The following is a 17,945-nucleotide window of genomic DNA, read 5'->3' as shown; positions in this document are numbered from 1 at the left end:
CGAGAAAAGAATGACATAGACTGGCACTGCTTTATTCATAAGATTTAGTAATTAGCTGGAGGATGGGCATTAGAAAAAAGGCCTCTCCTTGCCCATCCCTTACCATCTGTGTTTCTTCACACTCCACCTGTCTAATTACATCAACTGATGCAACAAGCTATAATGCAGTATCAATTGTTCTGTGCCCTTTTTTTACCAGTGTTCCATCATGCTAAATTTCTTTCATTCTGCACAGATGCGGTTCGCTCAAACAAAATATTTTCAGCGACACAAGATGAGATAGAGGGTGTGATAAAAAAGTGGCTGCAACATGCGCCTTGCAGGCGGAAGCAGCTGCAGGACAGGATCACGAAGAAAGCCAAGGCAAGCTGATTCTTTTATTTTTGTCAGAATGGGAGCATTTTTCGTGTATGACTGGCAGTAGAACTGATGTCAACGTTTTCTCATAATTTCTTGTTTAACAAGTATCTTTGAAATGTTTTTTCGGTGCCTAGGATACCAGTGTTATAACCTTGATTTTATTAATGCTGGTTTTCAATTCTTATAGCTGTCCTTAGCATGCTTTTACAAGCCTGAAAAAACTTGGTGTTCTTCATCGAAAAACTAATAAGTATTTGTTTTCACCATCAAAGTGACGTCTGAAAGGGTTCCAGAATAATGTTGTGTTTCTCTGGAAGGTGCTACTAGTTGAGTACAATTAGCACATCAGTGAAGGTCTTGGTTCATAGTTGTGAACTATTTTTCACATGTGGCATCACTCCTAAGCTAATTTCGTCAAGCCTAAACTACTCTAACAGACACTTTTTGTGCACAAAGTGAATTATTTACTTACATGGCTGCTGTTTCATATTGTACTTTTTTATATTGACAGGCCGCTCGAGATGCAACGGACACCTCATGAACAGGTTTGAGAACGGCTAGGGACTAGTTAATAAACAAATCTCACTGTGGCCCTTTGTGTTCTGTCATATTTGCCACTACATTGGCATTGCATTCAGCATGGAACCCAGGGCATGACCCCGCCCCTCCCAAAATAGATTAGATGAATATCTAATAAATATCCTCTGAGTGTCTCAGGATTATCACCTGTGGTCATGATGTGGGTGTTATATGGACATCCACTATGATCAAAATGAACATATGGACATTCTATGGACATAATGTGAACTTGTAAGAACATCATATGGACATCTGATATCTTATCAAGAATATTATATGGACATGCTCTGAACATGACTTGGTTGGCTGGGTGGGCTAGAGAAAACGCATTTCTCCTTGCTTGCTATATAGCCAGCAGCAGTTATTTACTACAAATAGCACAAATAAAGAAGTACGTATTCTAAATGCAGACAAAGGTTTTTGAATCTCCAATCGAGCATCCAGCTCACACATCTACTAGGCGCGTTGCGCTTGTAAAGTAAATGCTAGTATTTGGGGCATGACATGGTTTATGTGCAGTATGTACAAAGGCACCCCAGAAAGTATGACTGATATAATACACGGATCATCATTACTAGCGGGATCATGCAGAAGGTTTATTGTTTGAGGGATTCAGGCGACCGAACGTTCAACTCATCAAAGTTCACCAGCATTCTAGGCAGAGTACCCGGGCGCGGACCCGACCGCCAACGGCTGCGTTTCGACGGAGGCAAAACGAAGAGGCAGCCATGTGCTGTGCGATGTCTCTGCATGTTAAGGATCCCCAGGGGGTAGACATTACTCCGAGGCCCTCCACTATGTTAGGGTGGCTAGAAAGAGAGGTGTGATGAATGAGGCGCGTTTTCCATAAAGCATGCCAGCCGCTGGGGCTAAATATATGCCGCTAGGGGGCCATGGAGTGAGGACACGCCTCACATCGGCTGCGTGCAAAGACTTGTCTCAAGAGACACTGCAATCCCTGAACATGTCGAAGTCCGGGTACTGGGGCTCTTCCTCATCAATACAAATGGTCAGAAACGCCATTGGCGAAACTGCGTAAGCAGGGGGACCAGGTGGGCCACATGGTGCGCCGGGTTTCTAATAAGCGCGGAGGGTTACGATGCTAGGAAGCCTTGTGGCTGGCACATGCATTTGCAACCAGTCGAATTCTATATTCGACCATCCACACCACCTCTCCGGACGAGCGAGACAAAAAGATCGAGCAGCTGATGGCTGCAATTCGCGTCCTTGCCCGGTATATCCCGGAGGACTCTCCCGACAGGCGCGTCTGCTTAGAAGCAGCAGGCGCCTCCTTACAGGATGTCCAACATCATGGCTAGTCGCCGGACACCTCCCCGAATTCCTTCCGTCCTGCAGTGGAACGTACGTTCTCTTGCCGCGCGCTATTCAGAGCGGCGCTTACGAGTGTCTAACGAGTCTCCTGAGGTTGTAGCGCTACAGGAGACGTACGTTCGTGCACAAGAGGGGGACCCTCAAATGCGGCTGCCCGGCTACGTCGGATACCACTCCCCGACAACCTGTGAGGAGGTTACATGTGCTGCAGTGCCGTGCAGTGATCCCCAGCACAAACCAGGGAAATCTCGGTGCGCGGTTTATGTGAGGCGCGATGTCCAACATGTCCTCGTTGACTCGGCGGCGGCGACGAGTGATGTGCAGGAGTGTGTTGTTGTTACAGTCCGCATACGTGGTGTGGACACGTCTGTGGCTAGTGTTTACGTACGCCCAGCTGTGCAGTGGAACGCCCAGTGGTTCAGTGCAGTCTCTTCGTGTTGTGCCACCCGACAAATCATCCTCGGAGATTTCAATGCCCATCATTGTGCGTGGGGAAGTGCCCGAAACACCGCGCGAGGAGACGACCTACACGCCATGGCAACACAGCTGGGACTCACACCGCTGAACACCGGCGAGCCCACCTTCCGGCGACGCGGCACACCCGGCTCCTGCATAGACGTTGCGTTCGCGTCCAGCGGCATCGAGGCGACCTGGAATCGCGCACCATCACTTTGGGGCTCTGATCACTTCTCTATCCTCATTGAGCCCACTGCCAAGGAAGCTCGCGCCACGCGCACTTACTCCATTGTCAACTGGAACCGCTTCCGCAGCGAAGTAGAAGCCGCAGCTACGTCCGGCGCGAATTTCTTCTCCAGTCTCGTCCGTAGCGCGTTCGCAGCCACTCTCCGCGTAGAGGTTTGGGCAGGGCAACCAACGCCCGACAACAAGCTGCTCGAACTGAGACAAAAACGCGACAAAGCTGAGCGACGAGCACGGCGGACGGACCGACCAACCGACTGGACAGTATACAATCGGCTGGACGCAGCAGCGAGGCGGCATTCCAACAAACTTTACCGCCGGCAGTGGGCATCGCTCTGCAGGAAGATGGAGGAGGACTGTAGCTCGCGGCGGCTCTTTACCATCCTGCGACGCATCACAACGCCACAAGCGAACCCGCAGCCGCTGGCCCCTCTTGCCATCTCTAGCGGCCTTAGCTACGAGGAGCTAGCTGAGCGGCTTGCGGACCGCTTTGCGCCGCAAAGCCCCGTGAACGCAGGCAGCCAAACTTCACCTGTGAGTCCCGGAGACAGAGCCAGCGCTCCTACCCCTGGTGACCCTTGTGACGCCCTCTTCACAGTGACAGAGCTCAACAATGCGCTACAGCGCTGCCACCGTCGCTCGGCGCCAGGGCCGGATGGGGTGACCTACCAGATGCTGCGCAACCTGGACCCAGATCAACGGCTGGTTCTCCTGCAGCAGATCAACCTAGTGTGGGAACGCGGGACCCTCCCGGAGGACTGGCGCACGGCAGTCGTCTGCCCCATCCTCAAGCCAGGACGCTCACCAACCCAGCTCGCGGGATACCGTCCAGTGGCGCTAACATCTGCGGCTGGTAAGCTCATGGAACACATGGCTTTACATCGCCTTAACGAGGAGGCTGCGGCGGCGGATTTGTTTGATGAGCGGCAGACGGGCTTTCGCGGAATGCGGTGCGCTGCGGATTCCATCTCCGATGTTGTCAGCGCGCTCGAGCACGCGAAGGCAGTGAGGCAGGTTGCGTTGCTTCTACTGCTGGACGTGTCGGGCGCGTTTGATAACGTCTGCCGCGCTCCCATTCTCGCGACGCTTGAGAGGGCTGGCGTGGGCGGACGCTTGCTACAATACGTTCGGAGCTTTTTCCAGGCGCGCTCCATGCGCGTTCGCGTGGGGGGTGCTCTCTCGGCGCCTCGCCCGGTCGGGCTAGGCGTGCCGCAGGGCTCTGTCCTGTCACCTTTTCTGTTCAATGTGGCGATGTCGGTGGTACCGGGCTGCCTGCCTGCAGGCTGCCGGCATCATGTGTACATCTCCATATACGCAGACGACATTGCTCTGTGGTGCCTGGGACCGCCGGGCGAGACAGCACGGGTGCGCGCGTGCCTGCAGGCAGCTCTGACGGCTGTGAGCGACTGTTTGCGCGGCCTAGGTCTCTCGCTCAGCGCGGACAAATCCGTCGCAATGGCCTGTGTTCCGAGCTCGCGCAAACGACCACCGCCGCTCACACTGGACGGGACCCTCTTGCCGTGGCGACGTTCAGTGCGGTACCTGGGGTTGGACATAGACCAGCGCCTTTCTTTCCGACCCGCGGCGATCAAGGCCTGCCTGCAGATGAAGAGAACCACCGCCGCCGTACACAGGCTCATTGCTCGAGGCCAGGGCATCTCCCAGCAAGCAGTGTTACGGCTGTACAACTCCGCGGCTCTGGGGGCAATGCTCTACGCGCTACCGCTCGTCACACTGCGCAAACCATGCTGGAAGAAGCTAGAGGTCGAGCATCGCAAGGCGCTCCGCATTTGCCTCGGCCTTCCTCAGAACTCTCAATGCGCAGCTACTTTGGCCGAGGCAGGTGCGTGGCCTTTACAACTTCAGGCCACGCGGCGGGCACTCCGACACATCGATCGCCTACAGCGCGCAAAGGACGGCGGCCCGCTATTACATCGGTTGCGACATCATCGCTACTCGCGCATGGGAGTGGCGCTGCTCGAGTACGAGCAGCTCACCAATGCAACGCCCCCCTACGACCTCTTCTCGCCCTGGCCCGCTGCTACGGAGGTTAAGCGAGAGATTGTCGGATTCGCGGGGAAACGCACCACACCGCCCTGTGCAGTGCAGCAGCTGACCAGAGCCGTCATCTACGAGGAACTCCAACACCACCTCCTCGTTTACACCGACGGCTCCGTGGCCAGAGACAGTTGCTCGCTAGCAGCGGCGGCTACCATCCCCGCCCTGCAACTGCACAGACAGCTGCACCTGTCATACCTGGGTTCTTCCACCACGGCGGAGCTGCTGGGCCTACGCCTAGGCCTGGATCTACTGCTTGAACTGACTCCGCCGCCACCCAGGTGTGCCGTGCTATGTGACTCCCGCGCTGCCCTCAGCCGCCTTCGAACCACCGGCCGGGGAACTCCGCTGCTGTGCCAGATTCGCGCACGTCTCAAGCACTTGGCGGAGCATGGCTGCGCTATACGGGCACAGTGGATCCCCGGGCACTGCGGCATAGTGGGCAACGAACGTGCCGACGAGCTCGCGACCGCGGCACATGAACTCCCTCCTAGCGACGAGCAACTCGCTTTGGAGGATGTGCGTGCGGTAATCGACGATCACCTCCGGACGCAGCACCCCGACCCACGCATCGCAAGAGGTGAGCGCATTCACAGTGTCAGCGGCCGCTCGCTGACTCGGCTGCAACGCGCAATGATCCTCCGTGCACGCATTGGATGTGTGTGGCCTGGGGAACGACGGATGCGCCACGGACTTGCCAATAGTGACGTGTGTGACGGCTGTGGCGAGGTAGAAACTCTCGAACATCTCTACTGCGCTGCACCGCGCTAGCCGAACCACGACGTGAGTTGCTGGCGGCTTACAGAGCGCAGGGGGTAATCCCGGACAGCGTAGCTGTGCTCCTGTGGCCACCGGGCTGTGCGCGCGCCCGCGAGCGAGCTCACGTGAGCTTGTGTGAGTACATCGAACAGGCGGGCTTGATGACCCGCCTATTTCACCTCGCCAGATAGTGCGCGCTGGGACTGAACGCTCCACGCGTGCTATTTCCCACAATAACGGCTGATCGCCCACGACAGCCGTCAGTGTTTTGTACAGTGTGCAAGTGCGTGCGTAGTGCACAGTTGCCTGGACGTGGAGCTATTGCGGAGGCCCGCCCGATGTGCCGAGTACTCAGTGACCTAAGACATTTGCGGGTGGGCCTCAAGCAAACTACTGTATACTGTACCATAGTGCATATATTGCTTTTATTTTTACCTACTCTTTTCTTTCTCCCTATCACTCACCTCTTTGATTTCCTCTACTTTCTCCTCGCTATCCCTTTATTTCCGCCGCCCCAGTTCAGGTGCTTCAGATATAAGATAGCAGATACCAGGGCTGGCAAACATCTTTTCTTTCCTTTTGTACATACAATAAATAACCACTACAACAACAACAACAACAACAACAACAACAACAACAACCTCCATCTGCGGAAGCAAGACGAGGATGCTCTCGAAGTCATCCTCCGCAAAATTATTAAACGGTCCGTGGACCTCCCCGTGAACACCTCCAACCAGCGTTTCCTGGGGCTGGGCATGGTGAACATGTTTCGGGAGTTTCGGGAAGCCCGCTTGACAAACCAATATACACGTCTCTCGAAGACATCTTCGTGTCGCTGCCTTCTTGCCTGACTACATATCCAACACACCACTCCAATAGAAGAGCTCGCACGCCTTCCATCCCACTGGAGATGCGCCATCCACGTACGCGCTCTTCCCGCAAACATGACTCGTGAGGACCATAATGGCCGGCGCCTGGCGCGGGCGGAAACCCCGGCTATGTGCTATGGATCGAAACCCGGCGTATTCTACGTGGACTCCTGCGGTCTCCGCCATGGGGGATGGTATATGGCTGCAGCTGTCCACCAATCCGAACCGCTATAGTGAATTAACTTACTTTTCCAGCCCTTAACATAACACATATGGAGGAGACGCCATTGCATCAGCTGCAGCTCATCTCACTTTCAAAACAATTATTTCCGACTCGCGGGGGGCCTGTCGGAACGTCGAACAGGGCTAGATACCGTACCTGGCCTGTCACCTTCTCCAAAACAGCGTCTACACCGCGAACCCCGCTCACCGGAATATAATTTGGGCTCCTGCTCACATGGGCCTTGAGAGAAATGAGGCAGCTGTTGCCGCCGCCCGTGCGCTCTCTCACTGGGCATTCCCCTCTGACCCCAATGATCAGGAACGCGAATTAAATCCAGCTTATTCTTTTCAAAGCTATTGTTTTATTATATCAATCTGGCCACGGCATTTATCCCCGCCCGTGTAAAGGCCTCTGAAAGGCGGAGGAGCGGCTTCTGCTACGCATTTATACAAATACTTTGCTGTGCCCGGCAGCTCTGAAATACTTCGACCGCTCTCTCTCGGGCAGCTGTGCGCACTGTGCAGAGAAGTGTCTGCACATTTACCACATGGTTGGGCCTGCCCCTCCAACCCTGCTATCCCCCTCACCCAAATCCCACTCGGAAGGACTAGGAGGCGGCCTTGCTCGGATGATCTGACCTACAGGCCCAAAAGGCCTTGGTTGAGCGCACCCGGGCAGCGCCCGGCGCCACTGGAGTCCCGTACTAAGGACCCCACCTAGTGCTTGCGAGGACGGGCCTCTTAAGGGCTGGTCCAATCATACCTCCCTGTGAATGCTCTTTTGAGCCAATAAATGTCTCACCACCATCACAGTAGAAAGATGGCGAAAGTCGCCAATCGCCTGTGCCAGATGCCCAAGCATCACCTCCCAGTGTACTCTGAAGGTGAGCGCCGGAAGCCCATCAATTTATGGCCTGCTTACGCCATTTTAGGCCACCTTACGCGGCGACGCGGGGAAGGGCCTGCTTACGCCAAGGCCCTTCCCCGCGTCGCCGCAGCTACGCCTTATCCTCTTAGAAGTTAGGCCTACTCCGACGAAAGTCGCTCCTGCCAACGCCAAAATGCAGAGGCGTATGCCGGGAGAGACCCTGCTCCCCCGTTATTTTGATTCAAGGGATTTGAATCACATTCTCTCTGTGCCTGCCCGAACCCTTGACCGCCGTTTGGTGCCCCTAAGCCAATATAATGCCGCACATGCAACCAGCGTCGCAATGCCATCTACGTTCCAAGACACCTCAGCTCAACTGGGAGCTACGCGCGTGGCTGCGCAATGCTCGCGGCAGCAGCCGTCGCTTCCACTGGCCGGCTACAACGTGGTCTTCAGATCCCGAAGCTGGGTGCAGCTCACCCTAACTCCGGCCAGACAGCTGAGGGAGGCCATCTTGAAATCAGCGTCCCAGCTTCAGGAGCCCATGCGTATCCAAATCAGGGTACATCCAATCAACAATACATGCACTGTGAGCACTTTACTATTCGATGCACTCGCGCTGGTTCTTATTATCTTCATTAAGTACGAAGCCAAAGATTTTGCAGTGGCAGGCTACATAGCCACTACGGACGGATCAGTTATCTCCAATGCGTATTGGAATGAGACCCCCGAAGCGCTCTTGCATGACCTTATCGTAGGCAACCCTCATACTTGACGCACGCCGGATGGGCGCTACGCGTTCCATACTGATTACCTTCCGTGCAGGCCCTGCCCTACGTGCTGTCCTCTTTGGAGCACTCCACAGGTGTACACCTTACTGGGGGCATATTGACGCGCGCACGAATGGCCGAACTCCCGGACACCGAGCCGACGTGTGCGTACATCACTGATCAAAAATGCCCTCGCCGTGAGGCGTCGCATCCCCGAGAAGATGTCCCCACATGCACCACAGCTGCATTCTTAGTGGAGATCCGTATATGACTGGTACCAGAACCCTGAAAAGGACCGGTCCGTAAACTAACATCCCCCGAGAAGGTTAGTTCTCCACCGTCGACGCCGCGGCAGACCCGAAGTGACCAGCCGGAGCGCAAAACCAACCGACGCAGCTCCACAACTTCGAGATAAACTTCCAGACGCCGCCAGGAGAGCTGCAATAACGTACTACTGAGTTGGGCCGACCGCGTTTACGGCAACGCCACCCGCCGTCATCCGCCAGCCCAGCCTTTGCAAGAAGATTCCAGAGACCAGGAACTCCGGGCTTTGCGAGTCGATGTCACAAGCTGCCTCACCTATACAGCGGAAATTGCGGGATCTTCTGCCTGAGATATACAGCGAAATTCAAGGTACCTCGCCGCTCTTCTGAGCAGGCTTCGTAATGACGGCGGTGCAGCCACCGCACGTCCTTGAAGCGGGCACAGCGCAGCCAGCCGAGAGTATAAAAACGCATACCGCAGCCTGACCGCGGGAGTGCGTTCTGGGAAGATTCAGTCTTCCCGACCTCTCTCGCTTCCGCTCTGGGAAACCGTTTTGGATTTCACCGGGCCCGCGATCGACGCATCGTTCTCCTTATCTGTACAGTCACCGACACCAATCAACTCAGCCTTAGACGTCTCAACTAACAAGAAAGCCGTGAGAATTCCTATGGTGCGCGTCACGAACCGTAGTAAGCGACGAATGATCCTCAGTGCATCGGACGCACACAATCTACTGCACCTGTTTGCGGATCGCAATAACGTCATTATCGACGCTTGTGAATGTCTAGAATATTCCCAGGCAATTATTTTTAAGTGGAACGCTACAGATTGGTAAGAAGGAAACCCATCAACGAATTAGCGGTGAGGGGGAGGGCAGAAGAGTTCAGGATCTCGTTACAAAATAGGTATTCAGTTCTAACCGAGGATGGCGACATTGCCCTAGAAGCAAAGAACAATAATTTCAGAGATATCATTACTGAGTGCGCGGTAGAAGTAGGCGGTAGGATAGTTAGAGAGGATACAGGTAAGCTGTCTAAGGAGACGAAATATTTGGTTAAGAAACGCCAGATTATGAAAGCTTCCAATCCAACAGACCAGATTGAATTGGCCGAGATATCAAAGCTAATCAATAAGCGCAAGGTGGCCGATATAAGGAAGCATAACATGGAGAAAATTGAGCATGCTGTAAAGAATGGGGAAGCCTTAAAGCGGTAAAGAAGAAATTGGGCATAGGCAAAAACCAGATGCATGCGATAAGGGACAAGGCGGACAACGTCATCACGAATATGGACAAGATAGTCAAAGTAGCCGAGGAGTTCTATACAGATCTCTACAGTAGCCAAGGTAGTCAGGACCGTAATGAGGTTGGCGGTAGGGAAAAACAGTCAGACGTTCCACCAGTGACGAAGGACGAGGTCAAGAAAGCACTAGAAACTATGAAAAGGGGGAAATCAGCTGGAGAGGATCAGATAACTACAGATTTGCTGAAGGACGGGGGGGGGGGGGGGGATATCGTGCTAGAAAAACTGGCCAGCCTGTATACGCAGTGCCTGGTGTCCTCGACGGTACCGGAACCATGGAAGAATGCAAACATTATCCTCATTCACAAGAAAGGGGACTCCAAGGACCTTAAAAATTACAGACCAATCAGCTTACTGTCTGTTACATATAAGGTATTTACTAAGGTAATCGCTAATAGAATCAGGACAACCTTAGACTGCAATCAAGCAAAGGATCAAGCAGGGTTTCGGAAACGGTACTCTACTATCGATCATATCCATACCATAAATCAGGTGATAGAAAAATGCTCGGAATATAACCAGCCCTTATATATAGCATTCATTGATTACGAAAAAGCATTCGACTCAGCTGAAACCTCGGCGGTGATGCAGGCATTGCGAAATCAGGGGGTAGACGAGCCGTACGTGAACGTGCTGGAAGATATATATAGTGGCTGCACAGCAACCATAGTTCTGCATAAAGAAAGTAACAAAATTCCCATAAAGAAAGGGGTTAGGCATGGAGACACAATCTCCCCAGTACTGTTCACAGCTTGTTTAGAGGAAGTATTGTGAGATTTGGAATGGGAGCAGTTAGGGATAAGAGTAGATGGAGAATACCTCAGTAATCTGCGATTTGCTGATGACATTGCCTTGCTAAGCAACTCGGGGGATGAACTGCAAATAATGATTGATGATTTAGACAGGAAAAGTAGATAGGTAGGCTTGAAAATCAATATGCAGAAGACTAAGGTAATGTTCAACAGCCTCGGGAAGGAACAGCAGTTTACATTAGGTAGCGAAGTACTGTAAGTAGTAGGCGATTATGTCTACTTAGGACAGGTAGTAACCGCAGATCCGGACCATGAAAAAGAAATAACAAGAAGAATAAGATTGGGAATATGGAGCGCATTTGGCAAGCACTCGCCGATTATGACTAGCAGCTTCCCGGTATCGCTAAAGAGGAAAGTATACAACAGTTGCATCTTGCCTGTACTCACCTATGGGGCTAAAACTTGGAGGCTAATCAAGAGAGTTCTACTTAAGTTGAGGACAACCCAGAGTGCTATGGAACGAAAAATGGTAGGGGTAACATTAAGAGATAGGAAGCGAGCACAGTGGCTCAGAGAAATAACTCAAGTTACCGACATTCTAGTAGAAATTAAGCAGAAGAAATGGAGATGGGCAGGAAATGTAGTGCGAAGAGAGGATAACCGATGGTCGCTTAGGGTAACAAACTGGATTCCAAGGGAAGGAAAGCGTAGCAGGGTGCGGCAGAAAGTTAGGTGGGCGGATGAGATTAAGAAGTTCGCGGGGGTCAAGTGGATGCAACTAGCACAGAACCGGGTTAAGTGGAGAAATATGGGAGAGGCCTTCGGCCTGCAGTGGGTATTGTCAGGCTGATGATGATGCTGATGATGATTTTTAAGTGGGGGGGCAGTGTCACAACCGGCCTCACTTATGCATGTATACTAAGGCGAGGCAGGCCAAAAGTAAAGAAAAATATTATGCATCTGCCTTTGACACTACATATAACAGGCTTGCCTCACCTATACAGCGGACGTTGCGGGATGTTCTCCCTCAGATGTAGCGCGAAACTCACGGGACCTCGCCGCTCCTTTGAGTAGGCTTCGACATGACGGCGGGGCGGCGATCGCGCGTCCTTGACGTGGGCACAGGGTAGCCAGCCGAGAGTATAAAAACGCATCCCGCAGCACGCCCCCGGCAGTGCGGTCTGGGAAGATTCAGTCTTCCTGGCCTCTCTCGCGGCCGCTCTGCGAAAGCGTCTTGTGTTTCATCTAGCCCGCGATCGACGCATCATTCTCCTCATCTGTACGGCCGCCGCTACCGATCAACTCAGCCTCCGACGTTTGAACTTACAAGAAAGCAGTGAGAATTTCTTTTTGACGCAGACTGTTGTTTAATCGAACATTGTTTTCCCCTTTGCTGACCTTTGCCTGAGTTAGTATTATTTTTACGCTGTGTTTTCCATTTAATCCTGACCAATACTTATTATATCTGGAATACTTGTTTTATTATCTTTATAGTATTCTTTTTACCGCAGTGTTGTGTTCATTGTCGGAATTTCCTCTTGTCATTTAACTTGTCTCTTTTTAATAATATCTTGTCATGGAATTTTATTTCGTTATTGTAATTTACAATTTTGCCGTGTAATTTCGACTACTATGTATATAAACATTTAATAAATATGCACGTCTTCCTCACAGTGATAATCTGTTATGCATACTCAAGCAACATGTGCCTTGTCCATCTAGCTATCGCCTTCGAAATGGACACCTATCGCCACGGACCTTTACTGCCCTGCGTCCACCATGTATCGCCCCTCGATAACTATCTGCATGCGCATGATCAAGGAATGACGTCATCTGTGATGTCTTATTATTATGGCCGTATTAAAAAGCAGCTGGACTGCTTCCAAGTCAGTGGGCTCGGCGATACGATTTGAACCATTCCACTTACTTCAAAATATGTTTTCGCTTTGCAGTTTAGTCTTTCAATTTCCGTTTGCAAAATAAGATCTGAGGAAGAAATATTCTTGATTGGTTGTGCCGAGCCCACGCTCTGTTTCTTGCATTTTGTACGAGTACGTGCTACTTCGTGTGACAGCTGTTGGTTCGTGGTGATGTTGAACTAAATCCCGGTTCCTCAATTTATGAAGTACTCGACACTCTACTCCATCGCTAAGGCTGACATTAAGAAAGAAATGGCTGAGCTCAAAGCATGGTTAGATAACGATCGCAGAATCCTAAATGAGATTGATTCCAGGCTGCGTTCCTTTGAAGTCTTCTTTATACAGACTTCCGCATAATCGCCTCAAATAGCATTTTAAAGGAAACAGAGTCCCTTCAGGGTGTGATGGCATCACATAGCAGTAAATTGGTTGATCGTGAAGACCACCGTCGGCGCCCAAACATCATAGTGTATGGTATTAATGAGCTGCCAGATGAAACTGAGGACACCCTGAAGGAGTCATTTGCAATAGGTTTGAAAAACATATTGGCGCCAAATACAAGCAATTGCACGCATTCGCCGCTAAGGCCGTGCGGGAAGCCGCCGGCCTGTCATTGCTTATTTTCAGGATTACAATGGAAACTAGTCTGTCTTGAAGAACTCAAAAAAATTTAAGGGTACAAACTTTTTTATTCAAAAAATTACAGTCAACCGACTTTACGTAAGCGAAAATCACTCTGGGAAAGTTCAAGGGCCGATAGGGATTGCGAGAAACGTGTGTCTTTATTTCATGACAAACTAAAGGTTAACGATGTATTGTTTGTGTGGTATGACGCAAAGAACGAAAGTGTGGCACTTCCTTCCAGGGCGGCACGTGCTGATTGACATTCCGTTAGATCACGTCCAGCCCCGAAGGAGCTCAGACTACTGAACGTGTAGGCTCACATCCTCGTAAATAAAACCGATTAACTGGAATACATGCTTTTAGCCTATAATCCACATATTACTATGATCACAGAAACCTGGCTTCATGATGGCATTAACAACTCAGTTTGTTTTCCTCCAAATTTTCACATATTTAGCCGAGACAGTCCTTCCCGGGGTGGTGGCGTTGCTATAATTTTAAAGAAACCTCTAAGTGGTTACCCCTTTGATCAGCTAGATGAGCACGAAAGCTTGGTCAATAAGGTCAACTGCTAAGGCCATGTGTTCACTCTATGTGCTTTCTACAGACCTCCAGCTTCTACTCCAGATGTTTTGTTGAAACTACACAATCACTTATGTTCTTTTAAGGAAGACATTATTCTAACCGGTGATAATAATCAGACTCGAGTGACTCGCGTTCTGCCTATGACGTTTCTTATTTTCTTGGTGGTATATTAACTCAGACAGTTACCGAATACACCAGAATCACGGGCAGTACACGCTCATTTCTTGACCTTTTTTTTTTCTTCAGTTCCAGTTTTTCGTGTTACTCTATGTCCATTCATGACGTTATTTCCGATCATAAGAGCGTTCACCTCTCTTTAATTCTCGGAAATCCCAAAGTGCAGAACGAACCGGAACAAAACAGTGAAGAATTGTTAAAAAGCTGACGACAACTAAATTCTTAATCGTCTTTGATTTATTTGCGACAACATTCCGAAATCCACCAACTCAGTTTGGAATACACTGAAATCAACCATCAATGCTAGATCGATGCGCGTATTCCTAATAAGGGCGTTAGTGTGAACAAGAACAACCCGTAGGTGGCCAGGGATATTATACGTATTCATCGAAGACTTAAACTCACTAAAGAAACGTTAAATAACCTCCAATCACAGCCCAACTCAGAAGTGAGCGTGCATCTAAATTGTCTGATGCTAAGGCAAGGTATTTTAGTTACTCCCTTACACCGTGTCTAAAAAGCAACCCCAATAAATTTTGGGGCTACCTAAGTGCCACAAGTGATGAAGTAGGGAAGATATCAATAAATGGGTCCGTTGTTAACAACGCGTCCCACGTGGCCGAGCACTTCAACTCTTATTTTAAATCTTTCTTCTCTCCCTCCTTTCCTGACGTAGTACATAATAACCCGTCCTCTGAGATTGATTCCAATTTCATATACTTATGAACGTATTCTTAGTATGATAGTCAATCTCAAAACAAAATCCTCAGTCGGCCTGGACAATATACCTAATGCGTTTCTGCGTCGCTAGGCCGCGCCACTCGCTCGTATTCTGACCCACCTTTTCCATTTGTCCTTCAGCGAATGCATTCTTCCAAATGACTGGTGTATGGCTCGAGTGGTTCCGCCCTTTTAAAAAGGCGACCATTTGAACATGGAAAACTACAGATTTATTTCGCTTACTTCCACTACATGTAAATTTTAAAAAATAACAGCGCGGATACCAAGTACAAGGAAAAGACAAAACCTGCGCTGGTAATGCTATTATGAACTGTTATTCTTCAAACATATACCAACTAGCTCAAATCTCCGATTTACATGCAAACTTATCAGCCACATTTTATCTGACTATGTGCGTTCGTACCTTGAAAATAAGAAAATCATTCCACCCTTTCAGCACGGCTTCAGAAGAGGCTTATCAGCCACCACGCAGCTTGTAACCACTCTTCACGAATTTGCCTCATCACTAGATAGAGGCGAACACATAGATGCAGTTTTCTTGGATTTTAGTAAAGCCATTGACCGCGTTTGTTACAGCAAACTGTTATTTAAACTTCCGAATATCGGCCTTCTTGATATCCTGGTTAATTGGGTATGTTCATACCTTTCGAACCGACAGCAATTTGTTCAAGTAAGGGACTGCTCCCTTGACTTTCTGACAGTGTCCTCTGGAGTGCCACAGGGTGGCGGCCTTGGCTTCGCCCTATTCCCTGTCTATATCAATGACATTGTTGCGGCCATTGACACTACAGCTATAAATATTAGGTTATTTGCTGATGACTGCATTCTATTTAGGCCTTTAAATAGTCACTACGATCAAACATGCCTACGGACAAACCATAACGCAGTTTCAGACTGGTGCGTGAAATGGCTGATGGAAATCAATACAGATAAAATTTTTCTTTTACGGGTCACGAAAAAGAAAAATTCGCTCCATTTTGCCTATACACTGAACCATAAAAATCTAACGCAAGTCAATAACTACAAGTACCTTCGCGTACTTTAAATCAGTATCTTACTTGGACCCCTCACGTCGACAATATTTGCGCTGCTGTTTCTAGAAAACTTAGTTTCCTCTGCCACAAATTAAAGCCTGGCCCACAGTCCATAAAGCTACTAGCCTACAACTCCTTCATAAGATCTAAGCTTGAATATGCGAGTGCGTCATGAGATCCATTTCTCAAAAAAAGATATACATTCACTGCAGATGATACAATCCGTTTCAATTTCAAGAGGTATGAAAGCCGTGCGGCACCGTCCAACGTAATGGCTGTAAATAATATTTTATTATTAAAAAAATGAAGAGAACTTGTCAGGTTAAAATTTAATTTTTTCTCCAATTACCACCAGCTGGTTAATTCCACCGCCAAGGACTACCTGCGCCTGCGCTTAACCCGGCATACTAGGAATGTTCACGTCCACAGCCTTACGCCCGCACAAACCTCTTCAAACACTCTTTCTTTGTTCGCACTATTTACCCAGTGGAACAGCTTGCCAAATCACGCCTTTGAGCGCGTGATCATAAAGATTTTGAAGAGCGCTTGTTTCCTTTTATCTGCGTTTTATATTGTTTGTCTAGGTGTTTTTCTTTTGTTTTTTTTCCTTGCCTTATGTAATATATTGAAGTCGACAGTCTTATGCTTCATACTCTCTATCTCGCGAAACTGCTTTTATTGGACAGTGTTGTTCATACAGCAATCCCTGTTACCATTTTCTGCCTTCGTATTCATCGCGCATTGCCTTAATTGTGTTTTTAGATTTTTTTATTTTATTTTTCTCTCGCTCGACGATTGCCCGGATGGAATTTAGCTTGACAGTTGTAATCTTGCCCATTCTGCTTGGTCCTCTGGCTCCAGTATTTTGTAAATAAATAATAAATAATTGTTTTTAAAGGAAAGTAAACCCTTTTAACTTATTCCTCAGTCACATACCGACACACGTACTTCACGGGTTGACCGGCCTAACTTTCAGATGTGTTCTCAAACCTCATAGATGGACAAAGGGAAACCGTAATGGGGATCCCGCGCCTCTGTCGACCGTGAAGGCGGGGTGTTCTGACAGACGAGGTAAGCCGCCTTTCCTGCCTTCTAAGTGCTCCCTCCACATCCTCTCAATCCGGCCCACCCCTCGTTCACCCCACATCCTCTTCCATACAAACTTCGAGTATCCCCCCTACAAAGAAACAACGCAACGGATACCAAATTCGACAACAAACTAAAAGAGCTAGATGCCCGGCTTGAGGCTAAATTCAGTCACCTGGTTGCCACCTTTACCGAAAAGCTGGAGCAGCGCATGGACGCGATGGTGAGCAAAATAGTGGAAGTAACAGAAAATCGCTTCACCCAACTTCTGACCGCCCCGCCGGGGTGGTGCAGTGGTAAGACGCCCGACTACTGTGCCGGAGTTCCCGGGTTCGAACCCGACCGCGGCGGCTGCGTTTCGATGGAGGCGAAACGAAGAGGCGTCGTGTGCTGTGCGATGTCAGCGCACGTTAAAGATCCCCAGGTGGTCGAAATTACTCCGTAGCCCTCCACTACGGCTCCTCTTTCTCTCTTTCCACTTTCATTCCCACCCTCCTCCCTTCCCCTACGGCGCGGTTCGGGTGTCCACATAGCAAGTGTGACAGTTACTGCGCCTTTCCCTTCCTGTGAACCAATTTAACTATTTATTTAACTTCTGACCACTCCCACTCCTCACATCGTCTCTCCACTAGCGCAGCCGACCTTTTCCTCCGTAGAACATATGCCAGTAGAAACCTGCCACCTTCCTCTCCTTCATCCTCCTACACTCCAGCATGGCGGGGAGGACCAATAATTTCTTTCCCATCTTAAGGTGGAATTACCGCGGTTTCCGGGCCAAACGCGTACCTCTGCAACTTCTCCTCCCCACCCTCACCCCCACCCCTAACATACTCCTTCTAGAAGAGACTGCACACCAGGCAACACTCCCTGGCTTACACATCGACACACTCTGACAGCAACACACCCAGGGCGTCCACACTCATTTATCGCAGTATCACGTACAAAT

This window comes from Amblyomma maculatum, chromosome 5 (assembly GCF_055883805.1).
Source record: "Amblyomma maculatum isolate TAMU_Amacu chromosome 5, ASM5588380v1, whole genome shotgun sequence".
Classification (NCBI taxonomy): Eukaryota; Metazoa; Arthropoda; class Arachnida; order Ixodida; family Ixodidae; genus Amblyomma; species Amblyomma maculatum.
The sequence above is the reverse complement of the archived record's forward strand: the minus strand, read 5'-3'. Positions refer to the sequence as shown.